Below are 21,293 nucleotides of genomic sequence, written 5' to 3' on the forward strand. Positions count from 1 at the left end.
TTACTGACCAAATTCTGGGACTGGACCCAATTTGAGGTTTGTAACCTCTTGTGTGTTATTACAGAGAGAAGTAGGGCACAATGAATGAATTTCTTGTTTTTCCCTCTGATTCAGACTCTGTTTTTTAAGTGGGACAGCTAGTTGTCATATCTTTATGCATGTAGATGAAGGTATATATGCACATATACACATTTATTCAGGAATATGCATATTTGGTCTAGCACACTTTATAGCTGGAGAAAACCTTAGCCTGACTCCTGTTTTTGTGTCTTGCTTGCTGTGATAGACTCATGTTCTGCCCTTTCCTTTCCTTTGTTTTTGACAGTTTTTCCACTTAAAGTATTTTCACAATAGGAATGATATAATGCAGTTATTTATTAATTTATTTAACATTCCTTATATTGCAATACTGTGTGCCAGATGCTGCCCCAAACACATTATAAATATTAATTGATGCAATCCTATTTATAATTTTTTGAAAAAGAACTTATTTCTACCTTCATTTTATAGATCAGGAAACTGAGGCAAGTTTCCGTATCTGCCGGGAAACTGGATTTGCATGGTGGAAAAGTGATGTGCAATCCTGCCGCTTTGTTTGAGAGGTCTGGGTTTTGTTTTCAATACAAGAATGAGCTATGGTATGATATCGCTGTGGGTGATAGAAAAAGAACAGCCAATCCTCTGGAGCTGAAAAGCCAGAATCAGCAAAGCCTGGATTTACTAAATGATGTACTGGTTTTACAGCTAAACACTTACAGCTATTAAAAACACTTTTATTATTAAAATTCCTGCGGGAAACAAAACTTTGTTATTGTGATACTCAAACTCTTTAGCTTTTAACTTCCCCTCCCTTTGAAGCAATTATGTGCATAATGTGACTTTTAATAATCTGTGGTTTCTTTGGAATGCAGATGTCATGTTGGAGCACTGCAGACCCCTCTTCTGAGCCTGTGGCCCCTCTGCCTTTACATACAAGATGCCTGTTCCTGAAAACACTCGTTCCCACTCCTCTAGCAGGCAAGAATCTGGGCAGGACAACTGCCACAGGTAAGGGCTTTGCTAACACACCTGCCTTCGGCTCAGGTGATGAAGTCAGTCAAACCTGCATTCATCCAGGGAGTGGATCATGTATATAGGCACCATGACTGTGACTAGGGTGATGGTGGTGAGGGGCTGAGAGGTGAGTGGATTCAAGCTATGTTTTGAAGGCAGCATAGACAGGGCTGGTGATTGGTCTTGGGGGATGGGAAAGAGGGATCTGCTGTAGATTTGGAGTTGTCTGGATATTTGACTCTAACCTCCTGGGATTCAGGGACATCTGATTTGTCAGTGCCCCCCACAGTGATTGGCAGATAGTAATCAACTGATAAATATGTATTGAACATGTGAATGAATCAGCAATGAATGAAGACAGTAAGAGCCAATGACGTTCCGTGATGGCCCACGGTCACGTAACTGTTGAATGACAAAGGGAACCCTGGAATATAGGCTACCTGACAGTGATAAGAACTTTGGCTTTACTTTCTTTTTGTGGCCTCTCTTCCAGATTTTTAACTCGTTGAAGGCAGGACTGTGTAAAATAAACACAATTAGATCTGTTTTTTGGCAGTGGAAGACCGGATTAAAGATGGATGTCTGTGTACACAAGGGTGCCCATTTCTTAAGCATGAATGTGCTTTCCTTTTGGAATAAGGGAAAAGGTAGTCAAAGAAAGACTGGAAATTAACAGGTATCACAGTATTCCCAGGGTCTTCCACTGTTAAAAATGCCAACTTTACTTTTTCATTATCTCTTATATCTGTGCTCTCTTCTCCATTCCATTCTACTAATAGCTACTCACCCCTTGCCTGGACCAGTGCAAAAACCTCCCAACCTTTCACCTGTGCCTTGTTTATATGTTATTGACCTCACGAGGTAGAGTTATCTTAGCATTGCCACTTATTATCAGGGCAACTTTGGCAAAGGCATTTTTTTTTTCCTGAGCCTGACTTTACTCATTTGTCAAAAGTAGATAATGACGAAACATGCCCTACTAATATTGTGAAAAGTTGTCTGAAATGTCTGTGTGAACCAGGCCAGACCACAAAGCCTGGGCCAGGCTAGAGGACTGGAGAAGCCAACCAGGCAGACTTGGCTGTGGTGACTTCCTTTTTGCTTTTGCCTCCGCCTGCAAGCAAGGCAAGGAGACAGAAGACACAAGTGGACGCATCTCCCCAGCGCAAGCCCAAATTCAGTGATTTTGGCAGGTTTCAGTGATGCAGCTGAGGACACGGCTGACCTCAGGATGATGCTGCTATGCACATTCTAAAGGGGTCTCTTCTATTAATGCCATTAGTACACGTAGTGCCGGCGTCTATATCGTGCCAGATATTTTTGCCTACTTCAACCAACATGACAAAGATAGAAAGCGGGTATCATTGTCCTCATTTTACAAATGTGGTCACTGATAGAAAGGTTTAGTAACTTACTCAAGACCACAAAATTAGGTCTTTTTGAAAATTACAAAAATTCAAACCCAGGAGACAAACTCAGGTTTATTTTACTCCCAAGCCTATTAATTTCAACTTACAGTCGTTATCAAACTGCGTTTCTTAAGGCAGGATTGGTGTTGCTTAATCACTTATTCCCATAGTAGCTTGCCCATAAGAGGTACTTAGTACATATTTTTTTGGTAAATGATGTTGTGCAAATAATAGCGTCCTGTTTTATAGGTTATGGTTTTAAAATAGAGAAAATCTACAGGACTCTTGAAAAGTAATTAAGGTATCTGAGAAGACTAAGATTGAGAACTTCTTGGAGGTCTAATTCTAAATTAAACTTCCAAGTTGGGATGCAGAGATAAGGAGGATGTTTGGAAACATCCCATCATTTATATTTACATAAGAAACTTCATAAGGAGATGAATACAGACTGATCTTTGCTTAAGAGCTGTGTGATGGCCAGAGAAAGCAGCACAGGTTAACAGCCAAAAGGAAATCAACATGATACTAAAGCAGTGTTTCTCAAAGTGTGTTCCACGTAACTACACACCCAAGGAACACTATCCTGCAGAGACTTCTCTAAAAAGAGGTGATAATTTAATATATAAGGAAACATGACATAGTTCTATTGGTATTTGAACAATATAGGGGTTAGGGGCATTGACCCTTGTGCAGACAAAAATCTGCTTGTAACTTTTTTCTTGAGACAGAGTCTCTCTCTGTTGCCCAGGCTAGAGTGCAGTGTTGTGATTACAGCTCATTGCAACCTCAGTCTCCTGGGCTTGAGCCATCCTTCTACCTCAGCCTCCCAAGTAGCTGGGACTACAGTAGTATACCACCAGGTCTGGCTAAATTTTTTAAAAAAATTTTTAGTAGAGACACAGTCTCACTATATTGTCCAGGCTGGTCTCAAACTCCTGGCCTCAAGCAATCCTCCCATTGTGGCCTCCTAAAGTGCTGGGATTACAATGTGAGCCACCATGCCCAGCCTGCATATAATTTTTTACTCCCCCAGAACTTACCTACTAATAGGCTACTGTTGACTGAAAGCCTTACGGATAATGTAAGTAGTTGATTAACACATATTTTGTATGTTATATGGAATAATATTAGATTCTTACAATAAAGTAAGCTAGAGAAAAGAAAATGTTATTAAGGAAATCGTAAGGAAGAGAAAATATATTTACTATCCATTAGGTAGAAGTGGGTCATCATAAGGGTCTTCTTCCTCCTTGTCTTCACATTGAGTGGGCTAAGGAGAAGGAGGAAGAGGAGGGGTTTGTTTTGCTGTTTCAGGGATGGCAGAGGTAGAAGAAGAAACTCTACATGTAAGTAGACTCGCACAGTTCAAACCTGTGTTGTTTAAGGGTAATCTGTATACTCATGTGGTATAAATTAACACATTAAAGACTGAGAATCCTTATAATAAAAAAACCCCTAACAATAAAAGAAAATCCTAACCGCCCCCCAAAAAGAATCCAATAAAAGGAGTGGGGTGGATTGGGGTGTGGTAGGTGCCTTAGGATTGACACTACTAAAAGATTCATCAAAATGTTGCTTTCCAAAATTAAAGAACAGTCTGTATCCTAAAATAGAGAAGTTGACTGGATTCTTCCAAATGTCAGTTTTAACTTTATTTAACGAGTATTCCTAAATATAGTTGACACTTATCTTTACCCATAGCCCCTCCCATTTCACCACTTATTTATGTGCCAAGGAACTAGTGGTCATCAGAGCACTGAGAAATGCTAGGAAAGAAACTAAGTGGTAGCTAAAAAAAATCATTTTTTCTCCTTTTCTTACCTTCTTATTCACGTTTTTGTGTTTGCTGATGGAGATTGGCTTATTTCATGTGTTCATTCAATAAATATTTACCAAATACCTATAAAGCATAAGACATAGTGATACATTCTCTAAGTTAGTAGATTCTTGATTTCTGTTTGTCTCACGAAGAAGGGAAGAAGAAGGGGTTGGGGAGATAGGTGTGCAGCAGTGTTGGGAATCATACCTAATTAACATGTCACTATATCTCCAGCCATCAAGTTATTCATGCCCAAATAACAATAGCTTAAATCTCTACTTATCACCATCAAGGAGTTCAGTATTTTATTAGGGTTTCCTCCTCAAGTAATTTTTGGAAACTGTTACGGTTTGAATATATTCTTCAAAGTTCATGTGCTAGAAACCTAGGCTCCAATGCAACAGTATTGAGAAGTGGGACATTTCAGAGGTAATAATGTCCTCATCAATGGGTTAAAGCCTTTATTATAGGAGTGGGTTAGTTATCACAGGAGTTGGTTTCTGTTAAAAGGATGAGTTTGGCCTTCCTCCTCTCTCTCTTTCTCTTATGTGTACACTCAGGCATGTAATTTCTCACCTTGTGATGCCGTCCACCTTATTATGATGCAGCAAGAAGGCCCTCACCAGATGCCACCCCTGAATCTTGGATTTTTCAGCCTCCAGAACCATGAGCCAAATAAATGTCTGTTCTTTATAAATGAACCAGTCTGTGCTGTTCTGTTATAGCAGCACGAAATGGACTAAGACAGGAACCCTTAAGGAAATTGTTGCCTAAATCCTCCCATTTTAGCTGGGCAATTCATATGGCCTCTGGCTCTGGGACAATGCTCCGGTCCACTGGCTGCTCCTTGCCACCTTATAGTTGTTTTTCAAGCCTGTTTTCTTTCTGCTTCTTCCCAAGGACAAATAAAAAAGTGTAGTTGTAAGGCAGCTTACATCTAGATTTAGGAAAAAAAGTTGCAACATTTCTGTTGTTATACTCAATTTACATGTCCAAACAAAATATTTAACATCTCAGCATAGAACATATGCATATATACATACATAATGAAGGAGTGGGGCATGGTAGGTGCCCTAGCATTGGCATTACTGAAAGGTTCGTCAATGTATTGCCTTCCAAAATTAAAGGACAGTTTCTACCCTAAAATGCAAAGTTGATTGCAATCTTCCAAACAACAGTTTTCTAACTTGAAAAAATTTAAGATCTCATTTCCACCAAGTGGCCCATTAGATTTAGAGGAGTCAATGTAAACATCTTGGATTATAAGGAATTTCTGTAGTAAGCACTGTAATTCCTGGATTTTGCTTATATGTACAGAAACAGTTATGATCAGCCTGGCCAAGCTAGAGCCAAATATATACTTTGAAAAAATAGTCTAAGATATCCTTGATAGTAAAACTTTGTGATAATTGATTTCTGATGATGAAGACTTGGAGAAGATATGAAGAAGGGAAGGGATTATGGATTATTATATGCACATGCACACACATATAATGAATGGTATTGGATAGGGAAGTAGGATCTGAAAGGAAAGACAAGTACATACAGCTTGATGGTATTATCCTGGGTTCTTCAAACAAACAGCCTGATATGAAGGCTTGTGATGATAATTATTTAGGGAATGATTCCAACCAACGGGAGTTGGGATGGGGACATCGAATATAAATGTAGGAAATTCAAAGACGTGTCATTGAGCTGGTCACTGCTTTGGGCAACTGGGACCCAGTTCTGCTGGGAAAGCCTGTTAGAAGCTGTAGAGCACACGTCAGTAACTGCCTCCAGCACAGGAGAATAGTGTGTTTACCTACCGGCTCCAGAGCCCAGAGCCCATTGATCAAGCGTTGCCGAATGGGCTCCTGCGTTCCTCCCTTGCAGGTTTGCCCCCAGGTCAGATGCCTATGAGCCATCTGCATGGAGAGATGCCCCAGGGAAGACAGTGAGAGACACCAGCTACTGTCAAGTTAAGCCTGCCTTCCCCTCAAACCCCACTGTTTGTTTATCATGTCACTTTCAGCTAAGGTCTTTATCTGGAGCAGCTTCTCAGTTCAAGGGTCAACTGCTTGTAAAACTAGAGGCTGCCTGAAGAAAGTACAAATGATATGGAGAGCAAATTCACATCACTGCACTCAGCACACCCTGTGGATTACCCATCGTGCAGTCCTCACAGGGTGGACACTTGTATTTAAGGGCTGATTGATAGAAGCAGATGTTGTAGATCAGCTCTACTCTGCTGCCAAAAGTGTGGGAGGCACAGGCATTCAATAAATGTGAAGATAGCAAAAGACTCCTTCCATGGGCTTGGGAAAGGCCTAGCCGAGGCCCCATCACTCTGTCCCCTGACTCTGCTTCATTTTTCTTCTTGACATATTATTAAATCCCACTGAAGTCAGGACTTTATCTATTTTGTTACAACAATGCCTGGACCACAGTAGGGAGTCAATGAATATCTACCATTGAATGAAAGAGAAAAAAATGAGCTTTTATGGCTATGAATGCAATGAAGTTTGTCCTGTTTAAGAAGTTTTTGATAAAGAGGTGACAGACACTGGTACAGGGAAGTGATAAGTTGCAAAACTTCAGGTAAAGGGAAGAGATCTCAGTTGGAAGACTGTAGGATATGGCATCGGTGATGAGAAAATGCAAAGAAAAAGAAGATAAAGGGAAAAGATGGGAGAGGGATTCATTCACAATGGACCCTTTGTGGAATATCTGTTGGGCATTCGATCTGTCGCCATACATAACAGAGGTACGGCGGTGGGCTTCAGTGTGATAAGATGTAGAGGGAACAGCAAAGGGGGATCAGAAATTGTGGGAACTTTTAGAAGGAAGAGTCCTGAAGAAGGCTATCTGTAAGATACATGGACGCCATGGCCTTCTCTCTGGAGCACCATGAGAGTGACACTGGGGAAAAGGATTGCAGTAAGTTTCACACTACAGAGACCAGGAGGGAATTTGTCTTTGTGGCCAGGCTTCCAGAGTTGAAGAGGACCAGGCTAATGTTTGCTGCTCATGCAGCTCATCAGAACACCACCTGGAAACAGGTGTTGATGAAGGGAAAGCGGAACCAGCGAACCATCATGTGAAAATTAGCTCCCAGAAGGTGGATTTCTTGAAAGTGGTCAAAGTTAGAAAACCCGAGAGACAAAGAGAAACAGAGTAAATTATTATGTTGTGCTTGGGGGTGGGGGCATGCGGGTGGTGGAATTGGGTGCTGTGCATACAGCCAATAGTAGAACTGTGACTGTTTGTCGAATGAGTCACTGTTTCCCTCATCAAAGATGGATTTGTCAGGCAGACTTTCAAAGAGTCTGAGGATCCCCAGCGTCCTAGAAGAATGTGCCCACTTTTCCTTCTTCATCTCAAGACTCCTTTTAACTCTATTGTCTACATAGCTACCTTTCCTTATCCGTGGGAGCAGGGTTGGCCTGGGTCTGGAGGCCTGAATGAGAAGCCACTCCTGACCCATAGATACTGACTGTTCCCTCTTGTTGTGTTGAATCGAGGGGGACCAAATTCCAGGCTGGCATTTCTGCCCTTTCCTGAAACTCTCTGTCCTGTTCTGATAAATAACATTATGTTGTGTAAGTGATATAAGTCAGGCCAGGAACATGCAGCCCAGGGTAGAAGAGCATTAGATGTTTTGATTTCTGTTTTTCTTTTGGCAAAGACTTGTTGTTCCCATTCCTGCGAGGGCAGAAATAAAGTCCACTTGGTATGGAGGTGGGAGGGGGCCATTCTTGAGCGAACAGGCCTGCTGCCTGTTCCAGAGACTGAGTGGTGACAGAGGAGCCACCGTGAGAAAGCAGTGTGGGTAGATCTGGGGCTTGGACAAACTAGGTGCTCCAGCACCCCCACGCTAGCTCCCACGACATTCTCAGGCAGGCCTGGGTTTGCTTAGTACAAAGTGGCTGGATTGCAGATCTGATAAGATCTCATTGGATTGCATGATGCATAGAACCCTCCCTACCCGAGTTAGAGGCGAGTCTGAATTAAGAGAATATTTTTTGCCTGGTACAAGTTGCATGTATTATTGCACAGATGATGACATCAGTATCATTTGTGGAATCTTCATTATCCACAGGTAGAGACTTGAAGAAATTTCTCTCTATCCTTTACGCCCTACACAGAAGCAGTCACCAAATCCCACATTCTAAATGATCCTTCCTGGCACTCTCTGGCCTTTCCATGCCTGGCCATCTCCATGCAGGAGGTGGATCCTGTCCAGGAGGCAGCGGGGAAGGCATGTGTAGCTCTAGAGAAGGACGCTCTGGACATGCGTCTTGGCTCTGTCCTGTACCTGGGGCAAGCTCACACTTCTGCTTCTCAAGTTATTTTTATAAAATGAAGATGATCATACTTTTTACTTTGCAGGACTGTTGTGAGGATTAAATGGAATAACACTTATAAAAACGCAGGTGACTAAACAGTGTAGTCTCACTTTTTTTTTGATATGGTGATTAGCAGAAAAAAGTCCGTAAAGATATACATCAAAATGTTAATGATTTTTAATATTAGGGTGGTGGGATTTATGGACTTTTATACAAAACTTTCCTCTTTGTGCCTTTCTCCATATTTTTTAATTTCCACAATGAACCTGTATCACTGTTGTAACTAAAAACTATAAATATTAATTAATTAAAATTCCACTGAACTTTTAAGGACCAGCTGAAATAATACCTCTTTTATTAAAACTTTCCAATCTTCCCATTGGCAGGGATCCCTCTGTGAGCAAGTTACTGAATCACTCTGAGACCTAGCTTGCTCCAATATACTATATTGCATATAAAAATATGTATTGTGTGTACACACACACAATTTTCTCTCTCCCACTATATATATATATTCCTACATATATATATTTTCTCACAATATATATATACTCTTGTGTTTGTGTGTATATATATAATATATACTATATATATACACACACACAAGATATATATATACACCCACATATATATGTATATATATACATATATATTATATATATATACACACTCATTATATATATATTTTATATATATTATATGTATATACACACACACAAGATATATATATATATACACACACATATATATACATATATGTGTATATTCCAATGCCTGGGTTATAGAAAGTGCTTAGTAAGTGCACTTTTCCTTCCCTGAATGCTGGAAACACTTTGTACCTCTCTTGTAACACTTATTTGTATTTTACTTTGACTTATGGTTATTTGTGAACTTCTTATATCTCTTATTAGATTCTTAGCCCTCTGAGGGCAACAACTATGTCCTACGCAGCTTCTGCCACAGTTTAGTGTCTCACACATAGTAGGTGCTAAGTAAATACTTGTTGAGTGACTGAAGGTCTAAGTGAAGGCAGAGGCCCCAGAGTAGGTTCTGTGGCTGGGCCATTGCCCTTGGGCATGGTGTGTGCCTTGGCGGACACTGGCCCTGCCTGTGCTATTGCCCCACAGATGCTTTTTGCTTGGGTGGTACATCTGACAGCGGGGACACAGTGTCCTTGTGAGGGAAGCAGGTGACCATTTGGGAAGCCGAGCTGCTGACCGTGCCCTTCCTCTGGGAGGAGCTTGGTTCTTAGGACTGGATAGAGTTTGAAATCCAGAGAACCCCACAGGCTGGTCCCTCCAATCCAAAGACCTGTCTCTGAGTGTAAGGAGAGGGGAGAGGGAAGAGGGGACTGTGAGTCAAAGAGAAAATGTGGTTTGCAGAAAAGTCTCCAGGGACTTGGGGAAGAGCACACTGTTCAGTTCTGGCGGCCGGCGAGGCAAGAGATTCTCTGACACTGAGTGTCCAGTGTTACTGACATCACTCCAGATGGGTGATGCTAGCCCAGCAGAACTGCAACAGACAACCATGGGCAAACCAAGCCACCTTCGCACAGCTTGAGGAAGCAGGTGGCAGGTGCCTCATGGTAGCCAAGAGGGCTGGGAATACAGGAAAGTCAGAGCATCACCTATGAACCCCACTAGTTATGGCCAGTGGTGGGGGACTGTTAATGGAAACTGGCAATTCTGAAGGGTTGAACAGAAGCGGGCAGAGCCTGAGGAAGGCTGGCTATCCGGCCCTTGGGCACTCCTCCCTTGGCTACAACAGACTGACTAATATATACACATATATATACACACACGTGTGCCTGTGTGTGTGTGTGTGTATGCAATCATATAGCTATGATATGTTGGATCATGACCTATTGAGAGAACACATCTGTCGACTGAGAAACAAGAAGAAATCACGTTAAACCTGTATGCTGCATGATCTTAAAGGGAAACACAGTGGAACCAAAGTGCATAAGGTACACTTTATACCTTATATCTCTTTTTATATCTTTTATGTAAAACATTTTATTTATATCTCATATACATTACATATCTTAGATTGTACCAATCAATCAAATAATTGGGCGTAATTCTGACAGAAATAGAAAGTATGTTCATAGACCATTTCTCTTTTTGTGATTTCCGCTACAGATTGTGGACACAACATTTTTCAAGACTGTTACTGGAAATACATTTAAGGCGATATCTTAGTTGTTACTTCCATGTTTGTGTCCCCTGGCCCACCCCACCCCACTAACAGATAACTCAGATGACAACTGGCTTGGTGGCATAGAGACAGGGTGGTGAGAGAAAGCCTAACGAAGGTGCGGTTGTGTTTGGACATGGAGACGTGCTGCAGTGAGGGAGGATTCAGGACCCAGGTGCTGGGAGTGTAGGCACTGTCAACCATTAGCAGTCAGCCGCTGAGATAGCTGCCTTGCCCAGCTCTCCAGGGTCGCCATTCTGAGGGTGGCCCACAGCCAGTGACTGCTTGAGCCAATGCAGCCCAATCTGAAGAGCCATTTGCTTCGGAGGAGCTCCCTGTGGAGTCAGGAAGGCTGCATGACCTGCACTGCATCCAGCTCTTCCTCTCCCTTTTAGAGGGGTGGAAGGGAGAGGAAGGTGTTTTCTATTTAAAATCTGAACCCTAAACTCTTTCTCAGGGTCTCCTTCTTGGAGAACTCAAACTGCAACAGCTGGATCTAGCTATGTTTTTTATTTTTTTGGAGCAGAGTTCTGTAAACTTTTCTGCAAAGAGCCAGAGAATAAATATTTTAGGCCTTGCAGTCCCGCTCTGCCTTTGTAGCATGAAAGCAACCATAGGCAATGTGTAAATGAGTGAGCACAGTGTTCCAATAAAACTTTATTTACAAAAATAATTAGTGGGCTGGATTGTAAATAAAACTTTATTTATAAAATAATTGGTGGGCTGTGTGTGGAGTTTGCCAGAGGGTTACTGGTTTCGAATTACTGATTAATTTCAGAGAACAGGAGAATTCTGAACAATTCCTGATTAATTTCTTCATGCTCAATTTTGCATAAATCACAGAGCAACTCATTATTATGTATGATGAGTACTGAATGCTAGATAAGGCCAGTAAGACACACTCCTAACAGAGCTAACAGCCCACAAACACGGTTTCAGCACAGGACTAATTTATGGTCTCATACTGGAAGGCACTTTTAGAAGTTGTCTTCTGCCCTGGGCAGAGTTACTTCCCTTTGGTCACTTTGGCATGCCCTTTCTAGGACCCATGGAGATGGAGAAAGAGGGCTCCCAAGGGGAAGCATGAAGGGAGGAAATGAACATTATTGAGCAATCCTGAGGGCCCAGGACTGCCAGGACCTTTGCATATGGTGTGCACTTAATTCTCACAACATTGTGGATATTCTCATCCCCATTTTGCAGATGGGGAGAGTCTCATCTCAGAGAAGGTAAGGGCCATGTCTTTCTTGGCTTGCAGTGCACATACACCGTGGCATTGATTTCAAACCCAGATGTGTCTGACTCCAAAGCCCAGGCCTTTTCACTACTGAAAGCTGACCTGTCAGGCTCTGGGCTTTGAATTGCAAATAGCTCTTCTTTAAACTCTGGTTGTTTCTGCCTGAAAGGGCTTGGCAAAGGAGTTGGACCCTGGACCAGTTCCTGTGGCTATGTTCCTAGGGGTTATTGGAGGCTGAATTTCCATATTCTTGCCATCAACCAGCTCTGGGCTATGGCATCTGATGAGTTTTTGGTCCACGTGCCGGGCCTCATGGTGCTGGCTGTGGTACATTCAACGTTCCAGCTCTTACACTGGACTGGGAATGAGTTTTCATCCTTGCAGGTGAACACTTATTCCCAGTCCAGTGGAAGAACTGGAAAGGTGTGGTGGGGTTCAACACCAGGCGCTGTCGCCTTCCTTCTGACAGGCAGCTGTCATCACCCCACAGGCCTTTTCTTCACAGCCTGTTGCCAGGAGGCTGGCCAGCTCCTTGGGAAGGTGAAAGAGGAAACTGAAAGGCTGGGAGCTGGAGGGAATGGTGCCATCCCCATTCTCTCTTTTCTGGGGTCTGATGGAAATGGCACTGCTCTGGTACCTGGAGACGTGGCTGTAGCCCAGGCTTAGAACACGTCAGTATGGCCCTGGGTGAGTCCTGTAATATCTTGGAATTGCTCTTCTTACCTGTGTGAGAAGGATAAACATTCTTGCTTGCTGCCTACCACACAGTGCAGTTGTTAAGGATCGACCTGAGTGCCACGTGAAAGGAAGCCCTGGGAACAAGCAGGACACAGTCCAGTCTTCACATCAGGGTAGACAGAAGTCACCAGAGGGCAGGAAAGCAGAGTTCTGGGCCACTCCAGACTTCCTCATTCAGGAAATCTAGGGTAGGGCCTGGGAATGTGCGTTTCCTCATGCTCCAAGGACCTTTTCAAATTTCTTTTCCACAAAGCCTTCTTTTTTATTAAAAATTTAAAAGTTAAAAAACGTAGTTGTATTGAGATATAATTGATACATGAAAAATCACGCTCATTTAATGTATTTATTTTAATGATTTTGGACCTATGCATATAGCCATGATACTATCACAACCAAGGTAATAAACAAAGCTCCAAAAGTTTTCTTGCTTTTTTCTTTTTTTTTGGTAAGAATACTTAACATGAGATCCATCCTCTTAAGATACTTTAAAATGCATAACATTTTATTATTAACTATAGGCACTACGTTGTACAGCAGATCCATAATTTTTTTTTTTTTTTAAGACATTCTCGCTCTGTCATTTAGGCTGGAGTGCAATAGTGTGATCTTGGCTCACTGCAACCACTGCCTCCCAGGTTCAAGCAATTCTCCTGACTCAGCCTCCCAAGTAGCTGGGATTACAGGCACCTGCTACCACTCCCAGCTAATTTTTTGTATTTTTAATAGAGATGGGGTTTCACTATGTTGGTCAGTCCGGTCTTGAACTTCTGACCTCAGGTGATCCACTTGCCTCGGCCTTCCAAAGCGCTGAGATTACAGGTGTGAGCCACCGTACCTGGCCTCTATAACTTTTTAATATTGCAAAACAGAGACTTTATACCTACTGAGCATCAGTTACGCATTTCTCCCTTCCCTAGCTCTTGGCAGTCACCAGTCTATTCTTCCTTTTCATGGGTTTGGCTATCTTAGATGCCTTATATAAGTGGAATCACGCAATACTGCTTTTGTCCTTCTGTGACTGGCTTATTTCACTCAGCATAATGTCCTCTAGGTTCATCCCTATTGCTGCAAATGGCAGGATTTCCTTATTTTTTAAGGCTGGGTAATATTCCATTGGAGATATATACTACATTTTCTTATGAAGACTTCTTTAAGTACTGGAGTTTTAGCTGCTCTCTCTCTCCTCTGAACTGGGATTCCCCAACTGGAATGTCCCCTCGGTTGTATTTTTGCATAATGGCATTTATGAAGAACACAGCAGTGGTAACCCGGGGTGGGACTTCACGTGCTCTTCTGTATTTCACATGTGCTGGGCATGTCTTTCCAAAAAAATTATACACTTCTTAATGACAAGTACAATGTCTTTTATTGCCATATCTTCTAATGAAACTTGGCCTTGAGCAAATCACTTTGAGCTACTTGAGCGCAGGTGTCCTCTTCATTTTTAGTTCTTAGGACTAGCACAGTGGTGCCAGGGTATGGCATGGCTGCAAATATTCTTTGCTCAATCAAATAATAATAATTTTCAATTATTCTCTCAAGTTTTATGCTGGTCATAAAGTAAAGACCACAAATACGGTGCACTTTTAATTAAATTTAATCTGTATAGTAACTTTCCTCATTAGTTTCTTAAGTCTAGGCAATCAACAAACCAATATACTAGGCCTTGATTTGCAGCATCTGCCAATTTCTGTGGTGTAAATACTCCCACCCTGGCCAATTTCAAGCCAATGACATGATGCAACTGAATACAGAGTTAGGAAGAAAGGTACAGTAGTTCACCATTATGTAGTATTCCCACCAGGCAGAGACACTAGATGTAAATAACCTCAAAGCACAAATCATTGGAAAACACTTGATGAGTTTTGAGTACTTACTATGTTTGTTTTTAATATAATTCATTTGATTGTAAGTTTACATAATTTGATTATTAATAATGGCTGTGTTTAGCACCTGGCTTATGTAACTCCTGAACCTTTAAAAATTGGTATGATCTGCAGAAATTAGGACTTTTTTGGTTGCAGGTAATCAAAGTTTAGCCTAAACTTGTTTAAGCCAAGAGGGATTATTTTATGTCACAAGATTTAAGACATACAGAAGGGTAGGAGAGGTCTGGCTTCATGACATGTGTCATTAGGACCTATTATCTCTCTGCTTTTCTATCCTCTGCATGGTGTCAGATGCTTGCCCCAGCTTAGCCTTCTCATCCTCCTAGGTTTCAGTTTGGCAGAGAAGGAGCAGTGCTTGGCCTCATGCTTGTCATCTTGTTCATGTTTGTCCCTGAACTACGTGCCGCAGCCGGGAAAGTGCAAGGCTCTCCTTGGCAAGGCTCACTTTGGCAGCTGGGATAGACTCAGTTTCACCCCAAGTACCTGGTCTGAGAGTAGAGAGGGGCTGATTATCAGAAGGGTGAATAGATGTAGACAGCAACGCAAATATCCATTGCAAGATCTCTCTCTCTGGACAGGGGAATAGCTTTCTGACTTAGACAGTTTTGGTATCAGAGAAACCTTTCCAGGAATATGACTGGATCATTCATTTTGTGCAACAGGGGAAATACAGACGAAGGAAGGGTGAAAGATTAGGGGTAACTACAGTCCGAGTAGCTCTGTGATTTGGGGTCTTGCACCCCTCCACAGAGAATGCCAAGGCACTTCTGGCACAAAGCACTGCTGGGAATTTTGAGTCTCAGGGTTCAAATGTGGCTACTTGGGTGAAGAGCTTGTGCCCAGGAATGGGAGCTCTAAGAAGGAGTACCTTTGCTGGAGAGGACCTTGCTGATACCAAGAGTGTCTTGCTGAGGTTTGGTGTGAGTTTTGGACTTGCCAGTCATCACTCGACCCCTAAAGCTCTCTCAAAAAGAAAGCTCTTAAACGTGGTAGGTGAAGAGTTCTGTAGGTGTCCAGAGAAATGAAGTGCGAACTGGAGGGTCACAGGCCAATATCTCCGCTAGGAAATTGCGAAAGAAGAGAAAAGGAGCTGGGGTTAGCAGTGGGCAGATATTGCTGCAGCATTTTATATACACTTCTGAGGAGGTGAAGGAGACATAAGTGTTGAATGCAACCAGATGATGGTTTATCTGTTCCAGGCCAATGACTGGGTCCTCAGGGTCAGGCAGGGCCATGGGTGAAGGATAGAATGCTAGGCTTCTTGTCCAGCAGCAATTCCAGAATTCTCCCTGTGCTCAGAGGTTGACAAGACGTTGACCTGGTGTCAATCCTTGTGCGGCAGAGTAGGGTCAAGAAGAACTCTCCATAGGAACGTCGACTATGTAACATGGAGAGAATCCATAATCTCACAGATTGTAATTGAAATCCAGATCTGTGTGAATTCAAAGCTGGTGATACCTGGTGTATCATCTGCCTTGACATGCCCTGGTGCTATTCAGTTTGTCTCCTCCCTGAATAGAGACTGAGACAGGCGTGGATGGGGAGTGAGTGGTGGTGGTAATGGTGGTGGGACTTACATGTCTGGGTTTAGAGATAAGCCAAGAGGTAGACCAGCATGCTGGATTCAGGCCCACCCCTGTGTGGTTACAGCAGTCTGCTTTATTTTTTGAGATTTTTTTTTTTCTTAAGATTTCATTTTTTTTTCTTTTACAAGTAGAAGTTTTTCTTTTTTTTTTTTTCTCCTCCCAGCAAGAGATTTTATGTGTAGAATTATACAGTGCTTCTTTGGTTTTGGAAAATTAAATTTATTAAAGTTATACTTTAAAATTTTTATTATTCTAAGTTTAGCAAATGTTGGCAATTACTTTTAAAGGGACCCTTAATTACTAAGTGGGCCTATTTATAGCCATTTAAATGCCTCTAAGCCTTTTAAACTGCATTCGTAAATTGAATATTTTAATCTCATTTTGAAGTCTTCCAATATCTTAACAAAATAAACCTTCCCAACTTCTTAAGTAACTCAGAAATGTAATAAAATAAACTTACATATGTGATGATTAAGTACTCTTAACTGTTCCAGTACTGTGTGTAAACTTAGTAAGATTACACTTAAATATACAGATCTAAATCAGTTAATCACACATTTCAAATAGAAATATTCAATGCAGGTGCATTTTTAATATTCAAAGTTCTCTTGAATATTACAAATACTGATACTTCTAAGTATACACAGATTCCTTCTTAATGCATAAATATTAATGCTCTGAGTTTGGTTCTCTCAAACATTTCTATTCTTTTTTTTTTTCTTTTTGAGACGGAGTTTTGCTCTTGTTACCCAGGCTGGAGTGCAATGGCGCGATCTCGGCTCACCGCAACCTCCGCCTCCTGGGTTCAGGCAATTCTCCTGCCTCAGCCTCCTGAGTAGCTGGGATTACAGGCACGCGCCACCATGCCCAGCTAATTTTTTGTATTAGTAGAGACGGGGTTTCACCATGTTGGTCAGACTGGTCTCAGACTCCAGACCTCAGGTGATCCACCCACCTCAGCCTCCCAAAGTGCTGGGATTACAGGCACGTGCCCACCCTCTATTCTTAATTCTAAATCTTCCCTGAGTCAAAAATGCTTACTCACTTGGGACATAATGATGCTATCCCAAGCAATTTTGAGAAAATTCTGAGATTTTAGCCTGGATTCTTGTCAGCCCTCCTTGTAGCCCACAGGTCAGGAGTGCTCTGTCTTACACAAAGGCTGTGCCCCCTGGCAGGGCTGCAGGGCTCTTTACCTCTCGCTTCTGCCTTGTCTGCTGGGACCTGCACCATACAGGGTTTTAAGGATTTAGGGCATCCTTTTCTGCTTACTTCCATTTTATACCACCAAGCCTCATCTGAGGCTAGTCAAGGGAATTCTGTCTTCAACCCAGGCTGCTACATGACTTGACTTTGCTTTCCTTTGTCTAGGATGTATTAATTTCTTTCCCACCTAGCTGCAGTGATCTTTGACACTGATGGAATTCTATCTTCTTTCCATATTCTCCCTGACCAGTAGGACCACACAGCTCATGCCGTTATGAAAATGATATCCGATTGCATCCTGCAAATCCCACAGCTTCTGAGGGAAAACTCTTGACTATTTTACAAAGGCTTCTATTGTTTAAAGAGATGTTTTTAAACATAATACTGACTGGTGGAATCTTTAAAGCTTAGAAGAATGAACAAATATTTGGGGGGCACCTGCTATGAGTCAAGTACTTTGTGTGTCCTTCAACACCCCTTCAAAGTGCTTATTTTTATCTCCATATTCAAATGAGAAAGCAGAAGCCACATGGCAAATATATGGTGAAGCTGGGATGAGATTTTAAGATTGTTTGCAAAACGCACCATCCTTCCATGGTGCCAGTTCCCATGGCTTTCGAGGGTTTATTTCCAGGGTCTCTGAATAATGAACCAGTCTCCTCACATCTTCACTCTGACTACCAAAACTTCTAATATTGTCCTGGCAACCACAGGCTCAAAAGCAATTATCTTTCCCTAGGTCCCTTCCCCTAATATTTTTTAAGCCACCAAAAAATCTAGTGAAGATCTCCAAAGATTTTCATGATAGAAGCATGTCCAGGGCAAGCCTAAGAGTTACAGCCACAGCCTTGGGTCCAGGTCCCAGGTCAGGCTTGCAGAGTTCGAGTCCTGAACTCAGCTGAGATCTTTGGGCCTCCTTCCCTCTCCAGGAGGCCCTCCAACAGCTAGAGACATGAGCATTTCTGCCTCCCACTCTTCTCTGCCTTCTTTTCTGTTTGCCCAGTGAGATCTGCTCCCACTGCCAAGTCCCCGTGTGGCTCGTGACTCACACCTTCCTAGGAAGGGAATGGGAATTGAGGTCTCAGGCTCTGATGACTGGGCCAGGTGGCTGAGGCTACTTTGCCGTGTTCAGGCAGCTGGCGGGCTTATTTTTATGCACCCTCAGTGGTCACTTGAGATGGAAGTAGAAGTGTTTTTGATGCCTTCATAGAAATTCATTGTCTCCTGTGCTGGGATGCGGGGATGGGTCGTGCTGGCAGAGAGGGGAAGACTTCCAGCAGATGGCAGCATTGAGGGGACACCTGACGGGGCTCAATACCAGCCAGCAGGGTACTGGAGCCACAGCAAAATAATTCTGGCACTGGGGATGGCTCCTTGATTCCTGTCTTGGCTCTGCCTTTGACTGGCTGTGGGATTTTAAGCTAGGATTTTGTCTTAGTCCATTAAGGATGCTATAACGAAATGCCTCAGACTGCATAACTTACAAACAAAGAAATTTATTTCTTACAGTTCTAGAGGGTGGGAAGTCCAAGCTCAAGTGCCAGCTGATTGGGTATCTGGTGGAGGTTTGCTTTCTGTTTCACAGGCAGCACCTTCTCTCTGGCTTCCTGGTTCATATACGGAGCCCTCTGGCGATGTCCTCAAATGATGAAAGCAGCTCTTTGGGGTCTCTTTTATAAAGCACTAATCCCATTAATGAGGGCTTCACCCTCAAAATCTAATCACCTCCCAAAGGCCCTACCTTCTAATACGATCCCATTGGGGATTAGGTTTCAACATATAAATTTTGGGGGTACAAAAACATTCAGACCCCAGAAACTATGAATTGAGGTCTTTTCCTCTCATTGCTTAAAATTTTTAAAAAATTCTCTTTAAAATGTCCCTCTAGACTTACTTAGTCATAAGTTTTAGAAAACTGATAGCTCACTCATGTACATGCCTAAGAAAAGAAGCTATGAGTAAAATAGATCGAATAAAGTATTCCCGAAACATTCTCACATTCGGAGTCTTACTTTTCTGAATTACTTTTTGGCTTAGACATTAAAAACCACATTTCCTCTATAATATCATCCTGGCGCTAGGTAAGGCTGTGATGACATTTTGATGGGGGTCACATGAAGGGAGGTACCCAGAAAGGCCTAAGGCCTGCCTCACTAATCACATTCCCACCAAGCCTTCCATGGTTCCCGAGGCAAGACCCACCCAAGGAAGAGTAGTTGGCTAGGAGTGGAAGCATCACATGGCTGTCAGCACTGATAACTCTAATCAAAATACACAGAGCCCTTGTCTTGGGAGGCCAAAATGAAGATTTCTACTTGGGCTTTAAATCTGGATTCAGGACTACCCTGTACCCGCAGGGCATTAGGTATTAATGTGGGAACCTGGGGCATCTAAAAGGTAGTACTGTCTGTTCTATGCCAGGAGATGTTGTCCTACCAGAGCAGGAAACCTTGGTTTTCTGATTTCTTCATAAAAGGGTTAGCTCAGAGCACCGTAGACAGCCACAGGCTATGGGACCAGATCCATTCTCTGGACTGGCATGGGTGCCAATTGCTGAACCAGGGACAACAGCTTGAGTCTCAATTATGGGGCTGGTTCAGACAGCCAAAAGGAGATGCCTGAAAGGGAGTCAGTGATTCAGTCAGGTTCTATTGTTTTCTGGAAGAGGAAGGCTGCAGCAGCATTAATGGCCACATTCATTCCGAAGACAAAAGAACATTTGGTGAGATGATTCACTCCCCTTCCCAGCCACGCCTCCCTTTATCACTTCACAGGATGCTGTACAGACAGAAGGTATTTGAACCTGCCGGGCTTGGGCCCAGTTTCTCATCCCACCCTAGATACTCAGTGCTCTCCTTCTTTTTCATCATGGGAACCAGGCAGGGGAGTGGGAATAGGCAGGTATTAGTGTTGGGAAGTAATCTCCCCAAATTAAGAAAGGATTCAAACTTCATATTCCTACGTGGCCTTGAGGAACCTTGGCTATCATTTCTTGCTAAGTTCCCAGGAATAGCTGAGAAACTACTTAAGACAAGCTTAGGGTGATCCTTGCCATCTGTACTTATCCAAGCAAATGAAATAAATTGGGACACCCTGTAAGGCCAAAAAGATATGAATATGGCTGTATTTCAAGGTGACTATGATCATGGGCTCTGGAGCCACAAAGATTTGGGTTTGACTCATAGCTGTGCTATTTATCCTGTGATTCTGGGCACTGAGCCCTCTTTAAACCTCGGTTCCCATCTCTAAAAGTGGACAATGGTAGTGCCCACCTCCCATGAGGGTTAACTGAAAGATGTGGGCATCGAAGCTCTCAGCCCAGTCTCCCAGACTGGAGTCTCTGAAGCACTCAATAAATGATAGCAGTTATTATTCCCTAGGGTGGGAAAGAGTAGAGGTGGATGACTCAGCACAGAACTAGGCATTTAGAGAAGAAATTCTTATTTCATCCTATTGCCTCTTCCCCCATGGCACATTTTGCTAATATCTTTAAAATCTTGACACAGTATGGTGTCTTGCCTAAAATGATATAATAATGAAGCCATTGATGGAATGTGGTGAGGGATGGGGTGTGTGTGTGTGTGTGTGTGTGTGTGTGTGTGTGTGTGGGTGAATATGTGGTGCTGAATTGGAGAATAAGAATAAGTTTATTAATTCTTTGGTAATTGCATTATTGTGACAGTCCTACCGGAGGTGAAATTTGCCATTGTGATGATCTGTTTTTCTTCTGTTTTCTAGATAAAGATGTAAAGGTTTTTAAAGGTCCCAGGCATCTTTCCAGCCTTAATTGAAACCGGTAACTATAGAAATAATTACATTCCTGGAAACACCA

The sequence above is a fragment of the Aotus nancymaae genome, unplaced genomic scaffold (genome assembly GCF_030222135.1).
Source record: "Aotus nancymaae isolate 86718 unplaced genomic scaffold, 86718_ANA_hifiasm-v0.15.2.pri h1tg000012l, whole genome shotgun sequence".
In the NCBI taxonomy this organism is placed as follows: domain Eukaryota; kingdom Metazoa; phylum Chordata; class Mammalia; order Primates; family Aotidae; genus Aotus; species Aotus nancymaae.